Source organism: Rattus norvegicus, chromosome X, assembly GCF_021556685.1.
Source record: "Rattus norvegicus strain SHRSP/BbbUtx chromosome X, alternate assembly SHRSP_T2T, whole genome shotgun sequence".
Classification (NCBI taxonomy): domain Eukaryota; kingdom Metazoa; phylum Chordata; class Mammalia; order Rodentia; family Muridae; genus Rattus; species Rattus norvegicus.
The window spans coordinates 40621307-40645490 of NC_141554.1; the positions used below are offsets into that span (position 1 = coordinate 40621307).

At 38.5% G+C, this 24184-nt stretch overlaps 1 long non-coding RNA gene across 1 annotated transcript in view; it reads left to right on the forward strand.

The window, feature by feature from the left end:
• Nucleotides 1–6709, forward strand: part of LOC147998206 (uncharacterized) — an 83873-nt gene extending 77164 nt beyond the window's left edge. Inside the window, exon 3 of the long non-coding RNA XR_015646534.1 lies at nucleotides 5535–6709. This is a non-coding gene — a long non-coding RNA (uncharacterized LOC147998206). The remainder of the gene's footprint in view (nucleotides 1–5534) is intronic.
• The last annotated feature ends 17475 nt before the right edge of the window (nucleotides 6710–24184 follow it).

A 24184-nucleotide genomic window follows, 5' to 3' on the forward strand; every position in this document is an offset into this window, starting at 1 on the left:
TCCCAAGAGAGGTTGAGTACCTTTTTGTTAGCTAAAATTATGATGCACTCTAAAACCTAGAATTAGGATTTAGATGTGGATAGAGTATATCTCCTACCCCAGATGTTTTCCTCCAAGATTACTTCTAAACTTGCAAGTTTATTCCCAGTGAAGTAATATTGAGGTGGATGAACTTTAAGAAATAGGTCCCAGTACAAGGTAATAACATAACAGACACATAACCTTCAGATAGATTAGATGTCGTTCTTGAGTACCTACTAGACCAAGTGAAGCCACCTCATACTCTTATCCCCTCTGTATGAAGTTAGTTCCCTGTCCATTTTTCTACCTATGTTGTGATACAGACAAGGACCACTACCCTTTCCAGAACATTAGCATCATGCTTGTAGAATGTCAGAAATATGAACTAAATGAACTTCTTTTATTTATAAAGTGTTCAGCTTTTAGGTAAGCTGCTATAGCAACACCAAACACACTAATGCAAGTATTAGGTGTTGATTCAGGAAGCTATAACAAAATACGCTGGGTGACTTACATATACAAGAGAAATTTATTTCCACATTTTGGGAATCTAAACATCTCAAATTAGAGTAACAGCATGGCTTGGTTCTAGTGAGGGCTCTGTTCCAAGTTGAAGACAGCTAACTTTTCACTATGTAGGCACAGGCAGAATGAGGACAGAAAGGCTCTCTAGAAGCCCTTTCAGAAGGACAATAATAATGGCCATGAGGGCTATACTTTTAGGGCTTAATCACTCCTAAAGGCTCCACTTGCAAATATAAGCACATGGTTAGGGCTTAAATGTTGGCTTCTGAGGGGTTTGACACAAACATTTATTGGAAAACGATATTGGGAAAATTAATAATAGTCCTACTTCTGCTTTGTGTGGGGATACCTTTTCTCATATTTTAGTGCTCTGTCCCAGAATTTTCCACCATCTTCCTTTTGCCCAGTAGTGTTTCTTAAACAAAGCAAAGCTCAGAAAGATACGGCCATTGTGTTTGAGATCTACCATTTCCAACAGTCTAAATAGAAACTTGAGAAAGGATTTTGTCTCAGCTCTGCCTTGTCCTCCCACCTACAGAGCTACCTCTTGCCTATTGGTAGGAAGTCAGTTTGATAAAAAGCCAAGAGCAAAGCTTTAAGACAAGCCTGTGCAAGCTTAAGGACCTCAGCATCTCTGCCGTAAAATAATAAGGGCTATGTCCTGGAGTGCAGAGAGGAGAATAGAAAGGGCTACCAGATAACTTCAAGGTGTTTGTTTTTAACATGGTGTCCCTGTTATACGGAGGAGGGCTATAGGAATATTTTTCAAGATGTCCTGTGCTTGTACTGACTTAAGTAGTTCACCTTGTTTGCTTTGATATTACAGAGGGAAGTTTGGAAGTGGGGACTATCATTAGAGTAACAAGTAACTGAAGTTGTATTTCAATTATTTATACATTGTTTAGTTTTCATTAATAAGAAAAATAAAAGACAAGTGTTAGAAGATTACTTCGTCTGCTACTTTTTTTTCCCATAGCCTGTCTTTTCCAAACTAAGTCGCAGACACCAAGTCACACCACCTTGTAAACTTGATTTCTGAATCTCTAAAAAAATCTTTTTAATTCACAGTTGTAATGTCATCATCACACATAAAACTCACCATAATAACCCTGCATCGTGTAAAGTCCACTACACAATAAAGTTCTTAGACATGTACACAAACCTTGGTCTTTCCATCTGCGTGGTCAGATCAGGGTCCCCAAACAGCCTTTGTCTGCTCAGCCATCCTGTCTCTCTAGCACAGATCTCTCCTTGCTTCTTGCCACATCCTGCCATTGACTGAGCTCAGAAGCCAGATATGTTGCCTAGAGAATGCCCCGCAGTTTAAAATAATATCTTTGCCTTTATTTCCTGTTTTTTTTTTAATAAAACAACTTGATTACTTTCGGGGAAAAAAAAGAAGATACTCATCTCCCTGCCATACTGGAAAAGCTGCCATTGGTAAGGACATTGTAATGGATGAGAGGAGACTGTACTTTACCAAAAAAATCAGTAGGTACAATATCTTTAGCTAGATTTAAAAAAATAGGTTGTGTTTAGTGATGCCTAAAAAATGAAATGACCAATGCCATTGGTAAGGTGAGGGAGAGGGACAGAGATAGAGACAGCAAAGACATAGAAAGACACACAGAGAGAAGAGAGACAGAGAAAGACACACCACACACACACACACACACACACCAGAGAGAGAGAGAGAGAGAGAGAGAGAGAGAGAGAGAGAGAGAGAGAGAGAGAGAGAGAGAGAGAGAACCCAAACGCATCGGGAGTCGTAATCACACTGCATCTGCAAGTTTATTTATGGTTTGCTCCAGGTTTATTCCTCCACCCCCATCCCTATATCCCCAGTGGCAGAATTCTGAGAGTGCAGCAACAGTACTATTAAATCCCTTCATCTGCAGCACATCTCAGCTCTCAGTGGCAGCTGGAGCCTCCCCTCTGTGGATGTCTTTCCCTAGAAAATCAGGAGTTCCGGCTAAGGAGATGGATGAGATGAGACCTGGATTCTTGGGGTCCAGTGTGTACAAACGTTACCAAAAAAATCAGTAGGTACAATATCTTTAGCTAGATTTAATAAATAGGTTGTGTTTAGTGAGGCCTAAAAAATGAAATGACCAAATGTTTTTTTAAGATAAATCTAAGGGCAGGTCATTATTAGGTCTTAGGATTTTGAGGACAATATTTTCTTTGGGAAATTATTCTGGGGCATTTAATTTTAAAAATTTTCATGTAAGTATGAATTAAATTTTAATTAACTGCCTTTAAATTTTATAAATAATAGATCTCTGTAAAACATAAAATTGACAAAAAATTGAATAAATTTAAGACAGTACTGAAGAACAAAATTGTACACATAATCTTGCAGTTTTTCTACGTGTACATGTGTGTTTACATAATTGGTGTTAACGGAATATTGCTCAGAGGTTAAGAATACTGCCTATTCTTCTAAAGGATCCAGGTTCATTTCCTACAACCATATGGCTGATCATAACTGTCTGAAACCCCTGTCCCAGGAAATCTGACATTGTCACACAGATACGCATGCAGGCAAAACACCATGGCAAATGACATAAAACTAAACAAATCAAAACATTTTGCCTGTGATTATTAATGAGAGGTATTACTTGACTGTCTTTTTAAAGCTAATCAAAGTCTTCCTCATCATTTATTATTGTTGTTTCCTATTCCACTGTAGTAAAATCTATTCAATCTCTCTTCTTAGATATCCTTCAGAACTGCTTGCTACTAGTTTTCCACCATTATGACTAATTCTAATGAAAATTTTGCTTATATTAATGGATTTTTTGAACTAACCCTCTAGAATCAATAGTGTTGGGACAAGAACATTTTAAAGGCCTTCATATTGCTATGTTGCATCAAAAAGAGCAGCACTGACACATTCATTTACCAGGCATGTATGAGAAGGGCCTATTCCCCAAAACACAGAGGAATTTGTTTAAATAACGTTTTTAAATCCCATAGTTAACTTCCTTTCTATCCATCACCACTCATCTCATCCTATAATATCCTTGGCCTTACTATGTTCTCTACCTACTGCTCTGATAAACTCAGAAAACCAAGAAAAAGGTTAGAACCCATTAGGGGAACTGGTTTTGGCAAACTCTCAAGGAATTTCAATTTCATGCTGGAACGAGACGACACAAAGAGCTGCTCATTCATTCTGTGCAAGAGGATATTTACATTACGTTTTATAACACTCATAAATGAAAATGGCATTAATCTGCCAAGTTGTTGTTTTTAAAAGAGAAAGGGGGAGGAGGTAGTTGGCCTACCAGAGAAAACCCCGTGTCTGCTAGAGCTTTGCTGCGCATATGATTTTAAATAGCAGGGCAAAGGTGATGAAGCCAGCTCAACATCTCCATCTCCATGGCAACAGCATCCCTGCTCTGAGCTTTTGACACAGCCGCAGGGACCAAAATATACTCCTTGTGCACAATCCTACTGCAAGTTGGGAGTTTCTTTTTATTCCTTGTAAATAAACAATTTAAAAATATGAGCAAGCAAGTCGTGCACTATGAAGGAGAGTCTTTAAAATGGCTAAGCAAAGAAAATGAACATCCAAAGGGTTTGATGAAGACTATAGCCTATACTTTCCATGAATATAGAGGTTGAAAAATCTTTCTTGTGTGTGAGTAAGAAAAAATATCTCTTCATACATACACATTAGTGCATTAACATTTTTAAATGTCGTTTTCCTAAATTTTTAATACAGGTCAATCATCACTTTCAGCATATCCTCTCCTCTCAGGTTATGGTTTAATTAATTAATTTATGCACAAAAATTATAGCAGCCATCCAGTTTAAATAGCTAGAAGGCTAAATCCAGAAAAACTTCCAAGAAATTGTATGAGCTCTGAGTCGTGGAAGGCATAATTGGCCCACTTCAAGGTTAGTTAAACTTACAAGTGGTCATTAATGCATTATTGAATTTTGTTGAGAACTAGACTTATATTTCTTTTCAAGGAAATTTGAAAATAAAGAAATGCAGAGCTGTGATTATAAACTGAACAGATGTCTCTGCTAATAAATGGATAAGCAATGAGAAAAGAGAACGGGAATGGAGGGATATGTCAGGGAATATGCTCAAAGTATGTAATATATGTTTTATGAAAATGTCCTTGTGGAACCCAGTACCATGTAAAATGGATATATACCAGTAATAAAAACACAGAGACCTGATGTAATGATATAACTGTTAAAGTTCTTTAGCATTTATTTCTTATAGCATATGTCTCAATAAATATTGAGGGAATAAATGAATAATTGGAAATACCAAGGAAATATGAAGGTCTGGAAAGATGGCTTAGCAGTTAAGAGCACTGGCTACTCTTCCAAAGGACCTGAATTGGATTCCCAGCATCTTCCAAACATCCACACAATGGCTCACAGCTTGTATCTATAGTCTCAGGGGATATAAATCCATCTTCTGGTCTTCTCAGGCCCCAAGTATGTATGCAATTCACACACATGAAGGCAAAAACACCTAAAAAATGAATTGGACATGCAATAGGTTCCTTATGCATGTGTTGTCTGTCATTGACTGTGTCACAGCAGCCCAATTCAGTGGATCACAAGTAGAAGTGATTTTGTACCTCTCAGTGGACACTTGGCTCAAGGAAAGGACTGCTAACATATAGTGGCGGGCAACCAGGGACACTGCTAAACATTCCACAGCACACAGGGTAGATCCAGCATAAAGAAAGTTCTGGTTCCAAAAGTCAATGGTGCTGATGTTTAAAAAAACAAACAAAAACAAAAAAACAAAAAAAAAACACCCTTCTTCTAGTCTAAATGTTCTCATGATGACTTTTGGTTCAGAGGAGTCTATGTGGAGATTAAATCATTACTCATTCTCTATTCCATAAAAAGCCAAAATTCCCTTGAACTGAACCATAGTATGTGTTTCATTGTTTTTATTGCCACATGATTTTCTCTTTATTTTAACTACATGATATCCTGTTTTATTTTAGGTTAAGTCTTCTGGAAGTAAAATGTCCTAAATTGAGAGATAAAGCATTAGGAAGAAAAGCACAGGAAACTTTCAAAGAGACTGTCTGCAAAGTGGCTGCCACAGGAAGATGATCAAAGAGTTCATCATTTTTCACTCTCACAATGTTAACCTTTCATAGCAGCATTCTAAACACCTTAGAATTTCACACCAATGAATATGTAAACCTTTTTCTTCGAAGTTTGATCTTTCTTGTGTCTTATTTAGGAAATGTCCCAGACCCACCAGTTGTCAATATTTTCTTTTAATTTTTTTAATATGTTGTCTTTCACACTTGAGCATAGGTATGTAGCAATGGGGGATGGGGAACTGGGGGTAGCCACCAGAAAGTCCCAGATGCCAGGAAAGCAAGAGACTCCCAGGACCCAACGGGGATGACATTAGCTGAAATACCCAACAAAGGGGAGAGAGAACCTGTAGAGACCATATCCGGTGGACAGGCACTGTCCCTAGTTGAGGGATGGGGCCACCCACTCATCTCCAAACTTTCAACCCAGAATTGCACCTGTCTAAAGGAAATACGAAGACTAAGTGTGGAACAGAGACTGAAGGAAAGAACATCCAGAGACTGCCCCACCTAGGGATCCATCCCATATACAGACACCAAACCCAGACAGTATTGCTGATGCCAAGACATGCTTGCTGACAGGAGCCTATTATAGCTGTCTCCTGAGTGACTGTGCCAGAGCTTGACAAATACAGAGGCGAGACAGATGCTCAAAGCCAACCATTGAACTGAGCATGTGGACCCCTATGGAGAAATTAGAGAAAGGACTGAAGTAGCTGAAGGGACTTGCAACCCAATAGGAAGAATAACAGTATCAACCAACCAGACACCGCCCCCCACCCCTGAGCTCCCAGGGACTAAACCACCATTCAAAGAGTACACATGGAGGAACCCATGGCTCCAGCCACATATGAAGCAGATGTTGGACTTGTAGGGCATCAATGGGAGGAGAGGCCCTTGGTCCTGTGAAGGCTCGATTCCCCAGTGTAAGGCAATGCCAGGGTGTTTAGGTGGGAGTGGGTGGGTGGGACGGGGAGCACCCTCATAGAAGGAGGGGGAGGGGGGATAAGGTTCCAGAGGGGAAACCAAGAAAGGGGATAACATTTGAAATGTAAATACATAAAATATCCAATAAAATAAAATTTAAAAAGTAAAAATTTTAATCCAGAGAAAATGAGCTTTTGTGGCTAATAAATGAGAAATTTCAATTGTATGGTATATATTGAGACAAGGATCCATTTCCATTCTTTCTCCTAAAGAGAAATTAGCTCAGGACCTGACATTGAACAGTTTGTGTTTTTCTTACCAATTTGAAATTTTAACTGTCATATGTCAAGCTTTCTTGTATGTAAGGGTCTACATTTGGGGTCTAATTCTATCCCTTTCTTAGCCTTTGCTGAAGAACATGTCATCTTAATTGTCATTGTATAATAAGCCATCATATTTGGAGTTCCAGTTTTTCTTCTTTAAGATTTTAGAAATCCTACCGATCCTTAAACATATATTACATGTTCCAGATGTAGAACAAATACAGATGGTAGGAATTGTATGGAATTTCCAGATCAATTTGGGAATAGTAGACTCTTAATGTATTGAGTCTTATCTACGAACATAATTATAATAAAAAAACTTGCCTTATTAGGATATCTTTAATATTTCTTAAAAGTTTTATAATCGCCTAGGTCTTAGTTTAGGCATCATGCTGTGAAGAGACACCATGACCAAGGCAACTCTTTTAAGGAAAACATTTAATTGGGGCTGGCTTTCAGGTTCAGAAGTTCAGTCCATTATCATCAAGGCAAGAATATGGCAGCATCCAGGCAGGCATGGTGCAGGAGGTCCTGAGAGTTCTACATCCTGATCTGAAGACCACCAGGAGAAAACTCTCCTGCAGGCAGTTAGGAATAGGGACTTTCCTTTACTGGGCAAAGTCTGAGCATGGGACCCCAAAGCCCGCCCCACAGTAATTCACTTCTTCCAACAATGCCACACCTGCTCCAACAAGGCCACAACTCCTAATAGTGTCATTTCCCAGGAGCCAACTGTATTCAAACCACCACAATCTATTCCATACACTTTTTTACATTTTCATAATTTATTCATAGATTATCACTGTACATTTTTGTTTCCATTTTAAGTGACATCATTTTAAAAATTGCTTTGTTGATACATAAAAATACTTATATATAACAATGCACATGACAGGACTAGAGAAAGAGTTCAGTCAGTAAAATGCTTGCCACCTAATCATAAGGATCCGAGTTTGATCCTAAGAACCCATATCTAAAATTACAGGCATGGTGGTGTACATATGTAAGCTCAGCACTAGATAGATAAAGACAGAGGGATCACTGGCTGGAGCTATCCTAGCCTACTTCAAAAGCTTCAGTCTAGTAAGATACCTTGTCTCCAAAAAATAAATAAAGCAAAGTAAACAGCTCTTGAAGAATGGCTCCTAAAGGTGTCCTTTCCTCCTCCTTCCACACACATACACATACATGCACACACACATCTGCACACATTCATCAACACATAAAAATGTAATTGATTTTTATGTATTGGTAGAGGTTTCAAAATTATAATTACACTCAAGAAAAAATTGGTAAGACATTACACGAATCAAAGATGTAATTAGATTATAATAAACTTATAATAAGAATTTATGTGTTTCTATCTCTGGAGCTAATTCAGCTATTTCCTTAACAAAATGTATAATTGTTTCTTTTGTTCTTCCAAATTATGTGAACTTTCAAGTGTTACCCTTATATTTACTTTGTTCTGACAAGTCCTGTAACTAATATGAGTAAGCATGATTTCATGGGTACTCCACATAGCATTTTTAGAGTATTTTTTCTTTTTTAATTAACCTTTAATTAATTTCTTTAATTAACATAGGGGGTAAATATGTGTCTTTTGTATGCGTGGGTATCAGAGAACAAGCTACGGACGTCAGTTCTCTCCTTCTACCTTGTGGGTTGTGGGGATGGTCCTCTGACTTGAACACAAGGATCCCAATCCACTGAGCCATCTCACTGGACCAGGCAAAAGAATTTTCTTTTGTCCAACATTATTTTCAGTTTTCATGGACTGCTAAGCAGAGTAAATGCAAGGCATCATAGCTGTGTTCTTTCTAGAAGCCTCAGGGGAAAATCTTCTTCCTTGCCTTTTCCATGGCTACGTTCCCTTATGTTCACCTGTCATTCAAACTTTCCCAGTTTCTAACAGAGGACACTTGTGATTACAGTTAGGCTCTACCCAAGTGGATAATCCAAGGTAATCTTCACGTATCCATGTCTGGTACTTCATCATCTATGAGTAAAAGTGTCTTTAACCATATAAAGCAAGAGTCACAGTTCTGAGGGATTTGGACTTTAACATCTTTGGACTTTTTCTCAGTTGACTACAAGCCTCTAATTGAAATTGAGTATTTCTTTACATTATAAATGTATAACCCATAGTTGTACTAGCAGTATCTTGGAATTTATCACCAATATAAAAATCACACATATTTTCCATATTATATTTAGTTTTTATGGATGACAAAAATTTATGCAACTCCATTCAACAGATTTTAGGTTTTGTTTGTTTTGGTTTTGATTTTGACAACATTGCATACTAAGCTCAAGTGTTTTGCCATTAAGCTACAACCCCTGTCCTTCTGATTACTTTTTATTTTGAGACCGAGTCTCACTGAGTTTGCCTCAAACTTCTGACCGTCCTGCCCCAGCCCCCTGAGTAGCCAGAATTATAAGTTTGTGCCATCGCACCCAGCAAGTTTTATAGAATACTCTTTTTAATCAGTGCAAACAATTTTCTTTGTAAAGTTATGTATTTTCCTCATGCATTAAAATTTTATTTCTGTAAAAAGACTATTTTAATTCATCACATTGATATAAAAACTCTGCCCAAAACATTGTCACTATCTGTTCCAATGTAGAACTTAGGCTGAGGTCTTGTGTGACTCTAGTGTGAAAGTAAGCAGACTAAAAGCCCAAGAGAAGCAAATGTAATGTCTTTAAACCTAACATAGAAGGGTTCTGCATTATTTTTCCTCACATCCTATTTTCTGGAGCATTTGCACGCATGAGAATTTCCTGAAGGCTTGTTAAAATAGATTGTCAGCCCTACTCTAAGTTTATGACTCAATAGAGTAGGAAAATCCTTAGAAGTTTGCATTTTTAATAGCTCTCAGGTGATGCATGTGATCTGAGAACCCATCTAGACTCTACAGCACAGTGAGGACACAGTCACAAATTACCGTAAGGAACACGAGAAGATAGATGGACCAAGACGCTATAATTAAATGCTGTATGGTTGCACAGATGAGTCCAAATATAAGAACCTAGGGGGAAGAGTTCAACATGCTAGCCTAACTCTATTACTAAGGGAGAAAGAAAACCTAGAGTTTGGTGGACCAGCAATTAGCCTCCTCACAATCCTCTTTTGTCCAACCCTGAATTTCTTACAAGGTATGTAGAAATATGGGGCTTCTCCTAAGATTGCACAAGTGAAAGAAGAGGTGTTCTTAGTCTTATCCAGTTCACTCTGGGTGATCAGGAGTATCTTCCTTTAAGACTACATGATATATATATCCATCCATTTTCTTTGCTATGATCCTACAAATAGCATAGAAATATATCTCTTGAGGCAAAACTCAATTGCCTACAGCGTGTGTCATGCCTGTATAGCACAAGAGGGAAATCAGAATCCACACTGCTGCCATAAATGTAAGGCGATTTAAGTAATGAACTAGTGTTACAAAATAGGGGGAAATGGTTGTAGAGCTCACCGATGAGACAGTATCCAATAACCACATTGGCAATATCACACTGGGAAAAAGCTCATCATCCCAAAGGAAGATCTGCTCAAGTCATTCTTTACAAGAAGCACAGGGTAGACTTTGAGGCTTTGCTTCCAGGAAACTTTATTAAAGGACAACAATTTTACTTTTGAGAATCTTAAAATACATTGATAAAACATGGGAGAAATTTCAAAGACCTACAAGCACATCACATCCAAATTGATAGCAGATACTGCTGAATCTCCAAGAAATATTTACTAAATAGCAGATACACTTGAGGTGAAGTAAGGCACGGAGTAAGACCAACCAATAACTGGCCCAACTAGAGATCTATCCCATGGGATACTATTAATGACACTCTGTTATGCTTGCAGACAGGACTCTAGCATGGGTGTCTTTTGAGAGACTCTACCCAGCAGCTGACTCAAACAGATGCAGACACCCACAGCCAAACAATGGATGGAGCTTGGGTATTCTTATGGAAGAGTTGGGGGAAGGATTTCATCCCCAAAGTGGATAGGAACTCCACATGAAGAGAAACAAAGTCAACTAGCCTGGGCCCTTGGGGCTCTCAGATTCTTTTTTTTTCTTTTCTTTTCTTTTATTATTAACTTGAGTATTTCTTATATACATTTCGAGTGTTATTCCCTTTCCCGGTTTCCGGGCAAACATCCCCCTCCCCCCTCCCCTTCTCTATGGGTGTTCCCCTCCCCATCCTCCCCCCCATTGCCGCCCTCCCCCCAACAATCTAGTTCACTGGGGGTTCAGTCTTAGCAGGACCAAGGGCTTCCCCTTCCACTGGTGCCCTTACTAGGCTATTCATTGCTACCTATTCAGTTGGAGCCCAGGTCAGTCCATGTATAGTCTTTAGGTAGTGGCTTAGTCCCTGGAAGCTCTGGTTGCTTGGCATTGTTGTTCATATGGGGTCTCGGGGGCTCTCAGATTCTTAATCGCCAACCAAACAGCATACATGGGCTGGGCCTAGACCTCCCTCCACACATGTAGCAGAGGTACAGTTTGGTCTTCACGTGGGTCCTGGACAACTGGAGCAGAGGCTAGCCTAAGAGCTGTTGCCTGATGTGGGATAAGGTCTTCAAGCTGGGCTGCCTTGTCAGGCCTCAGTGGAAGAATGCGTGCCTAGCCCTGATAAACTTGAAGTACTAAGGTGGAGGGATGGATACACAAGGGTGGCTCCACCCTCTCAGAGGAGAAGGAGAGGGGAATGGAGGGAAAGATTGTAGGAAGAGTGACTGGGATGGGGGTGAGTGATGAGCATGTAGAGTGAATGAATAAATAAAAGTAAATAAATCCAATTTTTAAAAAGAAAAGATAGTGGAAACCACAGAGACATTTTATGGTGACTGGGAGTTTTTTAAAAAGAATATTTTCTTTTACAACTTACACAAGGTAACTTTTGATAACAATAACCATGTTGGAGCATATCGTAAATAGTCCACCACAGGTTCTGTAAGACTTGTCTGGGTTAAGTCACTATGTCTTGCTTTGTTGTAGTAAATGTATTTTATTTTCAGGGATATAACATAAAAATAATTACTGTGGGACTCTGAACAAGTTAAATGTCATCTTAGCCTTTGTAATGTCATTTGCAACATTGGAAATCACAAGTCTTGAACAAAAAAGCAGTTTGGCATATCAGGGAAGAACATAGACAGAGAGGTCAGCCAACTTAGGCCCAAACTATAAAAGTGTTGAACTGAAGCCTCTTGAGCCTCAGTTTCTTCAACCCCAAAGTAGATAGAAATATAGTCACCTTATTGCATATAGGTGGAGGTTTCAGTCACACTGGTAAAAATGGCTGGCCCAGTGCTAACACTTAACTACCCATCATTAGAACATTTCCATTCACTTCTACACATGTCTTCCTTGCAGGAAGTCTGGGTATGCCATCATTGTAACTGGAATGTGAGTTACAGGAAGTTATGGAAACCTGCAGCATAAATAAATGGTCTATTTACAGTGGCAAGGGATTAATACTTACCTGCTTATGGTTGTTAAGTCCCAGGTAATGGACATACACAGGAAAATTTGGGCTACATTTTGAAAATGTATGCTTTTTAGAAGAAAATGTACTTTTCTCACAGGTTTAAATGGAAGAAGTGGAAAAGCGGGGGTGGGTTTCTTTGAAAGAAGCAAGAGAGCTCTCTCCCTGTTCCCTTTTCCTAAAACAAATCTAGTAGCTGAAATTTGTAAGAAAAGCTTTGTGAGCTGTAATCGTAATTTCAAAACCACTAATTCAGAAAAATCTAGGTCTTTCCATACATCCTGCTATTTCCTTTCAGATCATTACAGTTTCTTATAGGAATGGCAACCAGTTGTTTTGATTCAGATTACAATGGTCCTAGACCAGAAACAGGAAAGCATTTCTCTGGATGGAGCCTGACTAGAAAGATTTAGATGAGCAGGGAACTCCTTCCCCACGGCCCAATCCCAATAAGCTCCTTAAGCTTCCTGTGCTGGCTCTGATTAATTTAGGAGAGCAGAGTTCAGGAAAATGCTTTTCACTCCAGTTAAACTCTTTCTGACTCTGGCTCTTTTCCTTCCTTAACTCAAGGAGTCTGAAGACACATTCTAACAGACATGTCCAGCCTTTTGGTATTGTAACACCATACTGTTACCTACAGAGGTCAGGCTTGAGAACCATCTAATACAGTTACAAAAAACACCAAGAAAGAAAGAAAAAGAAAAGAAAAGAAAGAAAGAAAAGAAAGAAGAAAGAAAAAGAGAAAGAGAAAGAAAAGTTCATATTGTTTTAAGTAAGTTTCTAAATTTGTACTGAGCAGCATCCATAGCTATGTTTTGGACATACATGCACTGGAATCTAAAATATACTGGTCCTTTAGACAAGCAGGAGTATTTAGTTCCGTGGAAGAAATGCAAAAAAAAAAAAAAACAAATAAAACAAAACAAAAACGAACAAAAAACCCAATTCCTTCTAGGTGGATTTCAACTCAAAAGTTTATATTATTCAGCACACTCAGAATGTTAAAAATAATTCTGACTTCTGTGCCATTGGAAAAAAATAGGAGCTGAGAGCCATTATCACTAGGAACTTGAAATGACAAGAACGAAACAACCAAAGACCATGTCTGCCAGTGACACAGTTTTCCTTCTGTATATTGCTCATGGGCTAATGGCTCCCTCGGTCATGTGGTTTGACTGATAAGTTCTTGGTGCTGAGCAAAGCATATTAGTTTCATCTATTCTACTCATTGTGTTCCTGGGGCAGAGAGGGCAAGACCAGAAAATGATGGTGAGGAGAGTAAATTTTTGTTATTTATTGGCAGGACTTTCTCTGCCCTTTGCTAAAAGCTCTCCCTAAGAGAAGAGAGCAGCATGGAAGAAAGTATTTCTTTAGCATAGCTGTCATTTTTCAGTGAACAGAATGTAGTTTAAAAGGTCATCCATGCTGCCTCTATCTGTTCACCGTGTAGTATCATTGCAAGTGGCAATATTTCATATTAAAGTGAAAATCCATTAATTCTTTGAAATTTCCAGTTTTCAAGTAAGTGGCTACACTGGAGTTCCCTTTCAGGGTGTTATTAATTGTAGTGCCAGCAATCTTTAGGGACTCATTTAAAAATTAGCATCCTGAGGATCACAAGTGGTAGCTCATGCTTTCCAAATTATTGAAAGCTTGTTTCATGTCTGGTTGTAAAAATACAAATAGGCCATTTTTACTCTCTGCCGTTTCAGGGAGCAGCTGTTTATGATATAAAAAAAATCACTGCTGGCTGGTTTACAACATCAACTATAAATACAGGAGTATTTTATTCATCTGAAGGAAACCATGAATTGGATCAGGACAAACTAGAGAGAAAGAAAAAAAGAAAAAAGAAAAAAAAAAACAACTCCCACAATACATGAACCAGGTGGAAGATTTGCACTGGAGGCTGCTTTTCTGACAGAAACTCCTCTCTCTTTCCCCATGCCCCCCACTGACTTGTAGGATCCCCCCAAAGCCATCATCTGGTCTAAAATTCTCTTCTTGAATAGATACTGAGACCGTGAGAAACAGAGGAGTCATTGTTGTGTATAGAAGACTTGAGTCAGAGAATTTTATGCAATCTGGTGGCCAGAAGCTAGGTGATAAGTTATCTAGCATAAATGAAATGTAGTTTACATCCTGAAGTGCCATGTCAAAATTGACCAAACGAGGTAAAGAACCAATTCCACTGTCAGAGAAAAGTCATTGTGTTATAGGGTAAGCTTGGTCTTTTCATCGTATACTGTTTGTGTGTTAAGATGAGGTTCAATCCCCTATACCTGATTTCATTGCCTTTGTTCTGGTTTGTGTAAATTCAAATAAAATTTGTTTTGAGGAAGCCTCTGTGGACATCCCTAGATAAGGAGTTACAACTTAATTTAGTATATAAACAAACTGACGATCTATCTTAGGAATGTATTTTTGTAACAAATATCTGAGTCTCCTCCAATTACAGTAGCGAAGCTTCAGTCAGTCACAGGCTGCCAACTGTTCAAAGTATGCTCAAATGCCTAGCTATAACCAATTCATCTGCCTTTGTATTTCACTTTCATTTTCTGCATGCCACTTCCTCTACTCTGGGCATAAATACAGCCTGTACATGTGGTGGAGCAAAGCATTCAGAACCACTTTTGATTCAGAGTATTCCCCAGTTCTAGAATTTCATGTAAAAGCCAGTTAAGATTCCCCAGACTAGTTTGTTTGTCTATAATTTTGCCATTAAATATTTGTATCCTCTTGTTCAGTAAGAGAGTGTCCTGAAGAGACACTTCACTGTTCTTGTGAAAGGGCGTCTTCTGATTTCTTCACGTTTGTCTCTGTATATACATAATATTGACAATGACATAAAAACTTTTGTTATGTGAAAATATTTAAGTCAGAGAACTGTTAAATATTATTACTTTTTTCCAAACTGATTTGTGTATTATATATTTTTTAAGAAGAAAAAAGCATTACTTGACTTCTTGTAATTTGTTTTCAGAATAATTGTAATTGTGCGAGAGTTTTAAAGTCTCTGCTATTAATGCACTTTTTATTTTATAATTTTGTATTAAAATATTTTAGAAATATTAATTAATTTTATTGAACAGGTATCCCCAAAATTGAAATTACTGGATTTAAATCTTTGTGCTCTACCTGGGTTATTTATTTTCCTTTCAGCATTAACTGTCACCTCAGGACATCTGTAAGCGGTTGGCTGCCTCCGGGCTGCGCAGTGCATGCCGGGCGCTGGCTGTGCAGTCACCGACCTATGTAAGTACGGCCTGACCAGGGGAAGCTGAAGCCTGATTTTACTTTGGTTAAGGAAAAGAAAATCTACCAGTAACCCATTTTGTGTCTTTTCTCAGTTTATTAGCAAACAAGTATGACATGTGTGTATTTTGATTTACTTCCTTACCATCAAAGCTGCTTCTTTACCAACATTCCTTGAGAAGACAAGGGTATGAGAAGACCACTCACTTGAATATTGTGGTTTACAGGTTGAGCTCTGTATCTTAATGTTTGAAATGCTGTGTTAGGAAAGTGGTTTCTAGCCTCATGTGTAACCAGGGTTTTGAGGATAGAGAACTGTATTTTTAGAACTCTATATAACATAACTGTTTTGAAATAACTAAATACAAAATGACATTAAAAAAATATTTGTATCCTGCTTTGTTCCATAAAGAATTTGAAACAGTTAACAAAAAAATAAAAACACATGTTATCTAAGAAGAAACATAAAAAACAGAGAATTAGATAAAGTGATGACCAAAATTAGTGAAATCAATAGCCAAATTGATAGTAAGAATATACTTCATATAGTCTTACAATGTTGTCAAAGGGGATAGAGCCTCAAATATGGATCCGTATTCCCTAATATTCAAAACAAAGAGACACGGGAGAGCAAGGATGTGTGTGTAGATTGTGTCCCCTGCTGCTCGCCAGGACCTAGCTAGGCTAGCGCCTGGAACCTAGCAGGTATTTAGTCAGTGGATATTGAATGAAGAATGCAAGGAACTAAAAACAAAAACAAAAAGAAACAAACAAGCAAAACAAAAAGCAAACAAACAACAATAACAAAAAACACTTTTTTTTTTTTTTTTTTTTTTTTTTTGGCAAGAACAAATGGAACTTGAGGAAAACGTCCCTTGGTTTTTCAAATAGAAAGGAGACTGTACTGTACTGGAAGAAATCCTTGGTAAATTTCCTACAATTGGTAAATGAATGCATTTCCTACACTTTTTTTCTTCTTTCAATAATAACTCAGCATAGACAGGAAGTATAAGTCCGAGGAGCTTTTCAACAACAGGACAAGAAAAGAATGAAAGAGAGCAAGTCTAGAGACGTTTAACTCCAATCATTTTTTGAGTAAAAATATTTATCTCTGAAGAGTTATTTCCCTACAGGGGTCTAGTGAGTATGAAGTCACAGGTCCAGCATGGTTATCATCTCTAGATGTTAAGTTTACTGGAACATGAAGGTTAGAGCTAGGAAGACAAGCACATGGTTTTATATTTTCAACCCTTCTTCTTCTTCTTCAAAGTTTGCCCAGACCAGCAGCTTTCCTTTCACCAGGGGAGTTGTTCAAGATTCAGGATCTCTAACTCTTCCCCAGATCCAGGTAACGAGAATCTGCATTTTATGTGATTCCCACACTGTTCATATACATAAAATTAGAAAAATACCCACTGGGTTCATTATTCATATTTTCAGAGATACATGGGTTCCTTATGAAATGAAATGTGAGAGCAGAAGTTTCAAAGGTAAGGAAGCATAAGGGAATTTTTTTTTATTATTATTAACTTGAGTATTTCTTATATACATTTCGAGTGTTATTCCCTTTTCCGGTTTCCAGGCAAACATCCCCCTCCCCCCTCCCCTTCCTTCTGGGTGTTACCCTCCCAACCCTCCCCCCATTGCCGCCCTCCCCCCAACAGTCTAGTTCACTGGGGGTTCAGTCTTAGCAGGACCCAGGGCTTCCCGTTCCACTGGTGCTCTTACTAGGATATTCATTGCTACCTATGAGGTCAGAGTCCAGGGTCAGTCCATGTATAGTCTTTAGGTAGTGGCTTAGTCCCTGGAAGCTCTGGTTGCTTGGCATTGTTGTACATATGGGGTCTCGAGCCCCTTCAAGCTCTTCCAGTTCTTTCTCTGATTCCTTCAACGGGGGTCCTATTCTCAATTCAGTGGTTTGCTGCTGGCATTCGCCTCTGTATTTGCTGTATTCTGGCTGTGTCTCTCAGGAGCGATCTACATCCGGCTCCTGTCGGTCTGCACTTCTTTGCTTCATCCATCTTGTCTAATTGGATGGCTGTATATGTATGGGCCACATGTGGGGCAGGCTCTGAATGGGTTTCCCTTCAGTCTCTGTTTTAATCTTTGCCTCTCTCTTCCCTGCCAAGGGTATTCTTGTTCCCCTTTTAAAGAAGGAGTGAAGCATTCCCATTTTGATCATCCGTCTTGAGTTTCATTTGTTCTAGGCATCTAGGGTAATTCAAGCATTTGGGCTAATAGCCACTTATCAATGAGTGCATACCATGTATGTCTTTCTGTGATTGGGTTAGCTCACTCAGGATGATATTTTCCAGGTCCAACCATTTGCCTACAAATTTCATAAAGTTGTTGTTTTTGATAGCTGAGTAATATTCCATTGTGTAGATGTACCACATTTTCTGTATCCATTCCTCTGTTGAAGGGCATCTGGGTTCTTTCCAGCTTCTGGCTATTATAAATAAGGCTGCAATGAACATAGTGGAGCACGTGTCTTTTTTATATGTTGGGGCATCTTTTGGGTATATGCCCAAGAGAGGTATAGCTGGATCCTCAGGCAGTTCAATGTCCAATTTTCTGAGGAACCTCCAGACTGATTTCCAGAATGGTTGTACCAGTCTGCAATCCCACCAACAATGGAGGAGTGTTCTTTCTCCGCATCCTCGCCAGTATTTGCTGTCTCCTGATTTTTTGATATTAGCCATTCTCACTGGTGTGAGGTGAAATCTCAGGGTTGTTTTGATTTGCATTTCCCTTATGACTAAAGATGTTGAACATTTCTTTAGGTGTTTCTCAGCCATTCGGCATTCCTCAGCTGTGAATTCTTTGTTTAGCTCTGAACCCCATTTTTTAATAGGGTTATTTGTCTCCCTGCGGTCTAACTTCTTGAGTTCTTTGTATATTTTGGATATAAGGCCTCTATCTGTTATAGGATTGGTAAAGATCTTCTCCCAATCTGTTGGTTGCCGTTTTGTCCTAACCACAGTGTCCTTTGCCTTACAGAAGCTTTGCAGTTTTATGAGATCCCATTTGTCGATTCTTGATCTTAGAGCATAAGTCATTGGGGTTTTGTTCAGGAAATTTTTTCCAGTGCCCATGTGTTCCAGATGCTTCCCTAGTTTTTCTTCTATTAGTTTGAGTGTGTCTGGTTTGATGTGGAGGTCCTTGATCCACTTGGACTTAAGCTTTGTACAGGGTGATAAGCGTGGATCGATCTGCATTCTTCTACATGTTGACCTCCAGTTGAACCAGCACCATTTGCTGAAAATGCTATCTTTTTTCCATTGGATGGTTTTGGCTCCTTTGTCAAAAATCAAGTGACCATAGGTGTGTGGGTTCATTTCTGGGTCTTCAATTCTATTCCATTGGTCTATCTGTCTGTCTCTGTACCAATACCATGCAGTTTTTATCACTAGTGCTCTGTAATACTGCTTGAGTTCAGGGATAGTGATTCCCCCTGAAGTCCTTTTATTGTTGAGGATAGTTTTAGCTATCCTGGGTTTTTTGCTATTCCAGATGAATTTGAAAATTGCTCTGTCTAACTATTTGAAGAATTGGATTGGTATTTTGATGGGGATTGCATTGAATCTGTAGATCGCTTTTGGTAAAATGGCCATTTTTACTATATTAATCCTGCCAATCCATGAGCATGCGAGATCTTTCCATCTTCTGAGGTCTTCTTTAATTTCTTTCTTCAGTGTCTTGAAGTTCTTATTGTACAGATCTTTTACTTGCTTGGTTAAAGTCACACCGAGGTACTTTATATTATTTGGGTCTATTATGAAGGGTGTCGTTTCCCTAATTTCTTTCTCAGCTTGTTTCTCTTTTGTGTAGAGGAAGGCTACTGATTTATTTGAGTTAATTTTATACCCAGCCACTTTGCTGAAGGTGTTTATCAGCTTTAGTAGTTCTCTGGTGGAACTTTTGGGATCACTTAAATATACTATCATATCATCTGCAAATAGTGATATTTTGACTTCTTCTTTTCCAATCTGTATCCCCTTGACCTCCTTTTGTTGTCTGATTGCTCTGGCTAGAACTTCAAGAACTATATTGAATAAGTAGGGAGACAGTGGGCAGCCTTGTCTAGTCCCTGATTTTAGTGGAATTGCTTCAAGTTTCTCTCCATTTAGTTTAATGTTAGCAACTGGTTTGCTGTATATGGCTTTTACTATGTTTAGGTATGGGCCCTGAATTCCTATTCTTTCCAGGACTCTTATCATGAAGGGGTGTTGAATTTTGTCAAATGCTTTCTCAGCATCTAATGAAATGATCATGTGGTTTTGTTCTTTCAGTTTGTTTATATAATGGATCACGTTGATGGTTTTCCGTATATTAAACCATCCCTGCATGCCTGGGATGAAGCCTACTTGATCATGGTGGATGATTGTTTTGATGTGCTCTTGGATTCGGTTTGCCAGAATTTTATTGAGTATTTTGCGTCGACATTCATAAGGGAAATTGGTCTGAAGTTCTCTTTCTTTGTTGTGTCTTTGTGTGGTTTAGGTATAAGAGTAATTGTGGCTTCATAGAAGGAATTTGGTGGTGATCCATCTGTTTCAATTTTGTGGAATAGTTTGGATAATATTGGTATGAGGTCTTCTATGAAGGTCTGATAGAATTCTGCACTAAACCTGTCTGGACCTGGGCTCTTTTTGGTTGGGAGACCTTTAATGACTGCTTCTATTTCCTTAGGAGTTATGGGGTTGTTTAACTGGTTTATCTGTTCCTGATTTAACTTCGGTACCTGGTATCTGTCTAGGAAATTGTCCATTTCCTGTAGATTTTCAAGTTTTGTTGAATATAGGTTTTTATAGTAAGATCTGATGATTTTTTGAATTTCCTCTGAATCTGTAGTTATGTCTCCCTTTTCATTTCTGATTTTGTTAATTTGGACACACTCTCTGTGTCCTCTCCTTAGTCTGGCTAAGGGTTTATCTATCTTGTTGATTTTCTCAAAGAACCAACTTTTGGTTCTGTTGATTCTTTCTATGGTCCTTTTTGTTTCTACTTGGTTGATTTCAGCTCTGAGTTTGATTATTTCCTGCCTTCTACTCCTCCTGGGTGTATTTGCTTCTTTTTGTTCTAGAGCTTTTAGGTGTGCTGTCAAGCTGCTGACACATGCTCTTTCCTGTTTCTTTCTGCAGGCACTCAGCGCTATGAGTTTTCCTCTTAGCACAGCTTTCATTGTGTCCCATAAGTTTGGGTATGTTGTACCTTCATTTTCATTAAATTCTAAAAAGTTTTTAATTTCTTTCTTTATTTCTTCCTTGACCAGGTTATCATTGAGTAGAGCATTGTTCAATTTCCACGTATATGTGGGCATTCTTCCCTTATTGTTATTGAAGACCAGTTTTAGGCCGTGGTGGTCCGATAGCACGCATGGGATTATTTCTATCTTTCTGTACCTGTTGAGGCCCGTTTTTTGACCAATTATATGGTCAATTTTGGAGAAAGTACCATGAGGAGCTGAGAAGAAGGTATATCCTTTTGCTGTAGGATAGAATGTTCTATAAATATGTGTTAAGTCCATTTGGCTCATGACTTCTCTTAGTCTGTCTACGTCTCTGTTTAATTTCTGTTTCCATGATCTGTCCATTGATGAGAGTGGGGTGTTGAAATCTCCCACTATTATTGTGTGAGGTGCAATGTGTGTTTTGAGCTTTAGTAAGGTTTCTTTTACGTATATAGGTGCCCTTGTATTTGGGGCATAGATATTTAGGATTGAGAGTTCATCTTGGTGGATTTTTCCTTTGATGAATATGAAGTGTCCTTCCTTATCGTTTTTGATGACTTTTAGTTGAAAATTGATTTTATCTGATATTAGAATGGCTACTCCAGCTTGCTTCTTCTGACCATTTGCTTGCAGTAGGTACTGACAGACTTAGGCTGTCTCTGTGGATGGAGGAGAAGGTTGTGAGAGCTGAGAGTATATGAGAAGCATTAATCTGATTTGCTATAAAGGAAAATCTAAATGGTAACCCCCACTTTTCCCAGATCCTAAGCCTCACTTTCAAGTGAACATTAAGATTATTCCTAGTCATAGGGAAAGAAAGGATAAAAAGGACAGGAAAGAAATGTTATACTGAAATCTTTAATCTGTGAGAAATCGGATGCTGTGCTTGAGGGTCAATGACCCAAGAGTACTTTGAACCCGGCCATTTTCTCGCTATATATCACAGGTAAATCCTTAACTTTACCATGCTTCAGTTTCCTTGACTGAAAAACAAGGGGCATTTTACTCTGTATCTCATAAAACCATTAGAAGGAAATCTACGAGTCAATACATGAAAAACACTTGGAACCAGTGTCTGACATCAAGGAAGCTGCATGTACCTGCTTTAAGCTAGCACCATTCGCCTTTGCCAGTCAGAATATCCAGATATGTGAATCCTCCATCTTTCTTTCCCTTCTCCATCACTGTTCTCCATCAGTGTTACTTTAAGATTTGTTCTTGTTGTTATTGTTAAGGAAATTGCAGGAAAAATTAAAACTGACATATTGGCATATTGTGTAGGCTAGCAAAGGAATTTCAAGCAATATATATACATATATATATGTATATATATATGTATGTATGTATATATATATATATATTTGTAGGACTGGAAAGTGCTTCAGCTGATAATTGATAGATCTGGTTACCTTGTTTCTTCTTATTTCAGGGATAGGTATTGAACAAGATATTCTCCATACCCGATCTATACAGTATTCCAACTATTTGCCACAAATGGCTACTGAATGCTTAAAATGTAACCATTATTAATTGACATATGTTATGTATGTACAATACATACATTTTAAGGCTTAGTACCAAAAGAATATATGCCATTCAATATTATTAGATTGCATGTTTAAATAAGGGTATCTTAGATAAATATTGGACTAGTGAAATAGTTCAATGGATAAAAGTACTTCTTGCCAACCCTGGTAACTTGAGATATGTCCCCAGGACCCACATAGTGGAAAGAGAAATCAAGTCCTGCAACTTACTCTATGCCCTCCATACATGCACATGGTTCATAGTGCACGTGCACACACGCGCACATGCGCTTGCTCACACAAACATGCATACATACATACATACATACACACACACTGCCATAAAATGTTAAAGTATACCTTAGAGCATGAAATAAAGTGTTATTAAATTAGATTCACTTGTTTCATTTTCAGTTTTTAAATACGGCTACTAGAAACTTTTAAATTACACACATGGCTTCTGTTACACTCCCATCAGACACCGCTGTTCTACGCAGCCAAATCAGTTCCCAGAAGTCTATCATTTAGTAGTATTCTGGTTGGCTGCTTTGGTAGTGTTATTCAAAGTCCTAGATGGCCATCGATGGGATAACACACAGACAATAAACTTTCTAGTAGTATTCTTGAATGATTTCCCTCCTTTTCTCCAGCTTTGGCTGATAAAAATGGCCTTGTTCCTGAAGATGAAGTACCAAAAAAATATCATAAAATTCCCTTTGCATCCTTCAGAAATGTCAGCTGTTCATAAATATAAATCCTCCTTGCTTCAATTTTCAAAGGAATGTAGCAATGACATTTACAACTTAAATTCACAGTGAAGAATTCTTCAAATTACTTGACAAATATCTAACAGGTTATATCCTGATTTTCACTGGGACCACCTAACTGAAGATGAAATCTTTTTCCATTTTTATTAAATTGGGTATTTCTTATTTACATTTCAAATGTTATTCCCTTTCCCGGTTTCCAGGCCAATATCCCCCTAACCCCCCTCCCCTTCTATATGAGTGTTCCCCTCCCCATCCTACCCCCAGTACCGCCCTCCCACCAACAATCCCGTTCACTGGGGGTCCAGCCTTGGCAGAACCAAGGGCTTCCCCTTCCACTGGTGCTCTTACTAGGATATTCATTGCTACCTATGAGGTCACAGTCCAAGGTCAGTCCATGTATAGTCTTTAGGTAGTGGCTTAGTCCCTGGAAGCTCTGGTTGGTTGGCATTGTTGTTCATATGGGGTCTCAAGCCCCTTCAGCTCTTTCAGTTCTTTCTCCGATTCCTTCAACGGGGGTCCTGTTCTCAGTTCAGTGGTTTGCTGCTGGCATTCACCTATGTATTTGCTGTATTCTGGCTGTGTCTCTCACGAGAGATCTGCATCTGGTACCGGTCAGCCTGAGCCTCTTTGCTTCATCCATGTTATCTAGTTTGGTGGCTGTAATATGTATGGGCCACATGTGGGGCAGGTTCTGAATGGGTGTTCCTTCAGTCTCTGTTCTAAACTTTGCTTCCCTATCCCCTCCCAAGGGTATTCTTGTTCCCCTTTTAAAGAAGGAGTGAAGCATCCACATTTTCGTCATCTGTCTTGAGTTTCATGTGTTCTGTGCATCTTGGGTAATTTGAGCATTTGGGCTAATATCCACTTATCAATGAGTGCATACTATATGTGTTTTTCTGTGATTGGGTTACCTCACTCAGGATGATATTTTCCAGTTCCAACCATTTGCCTACGAATTTCATAAAGGAATTGTTTTTGATAGCTGAGTAATATTCCATTGTGTAGATGTACCACATTT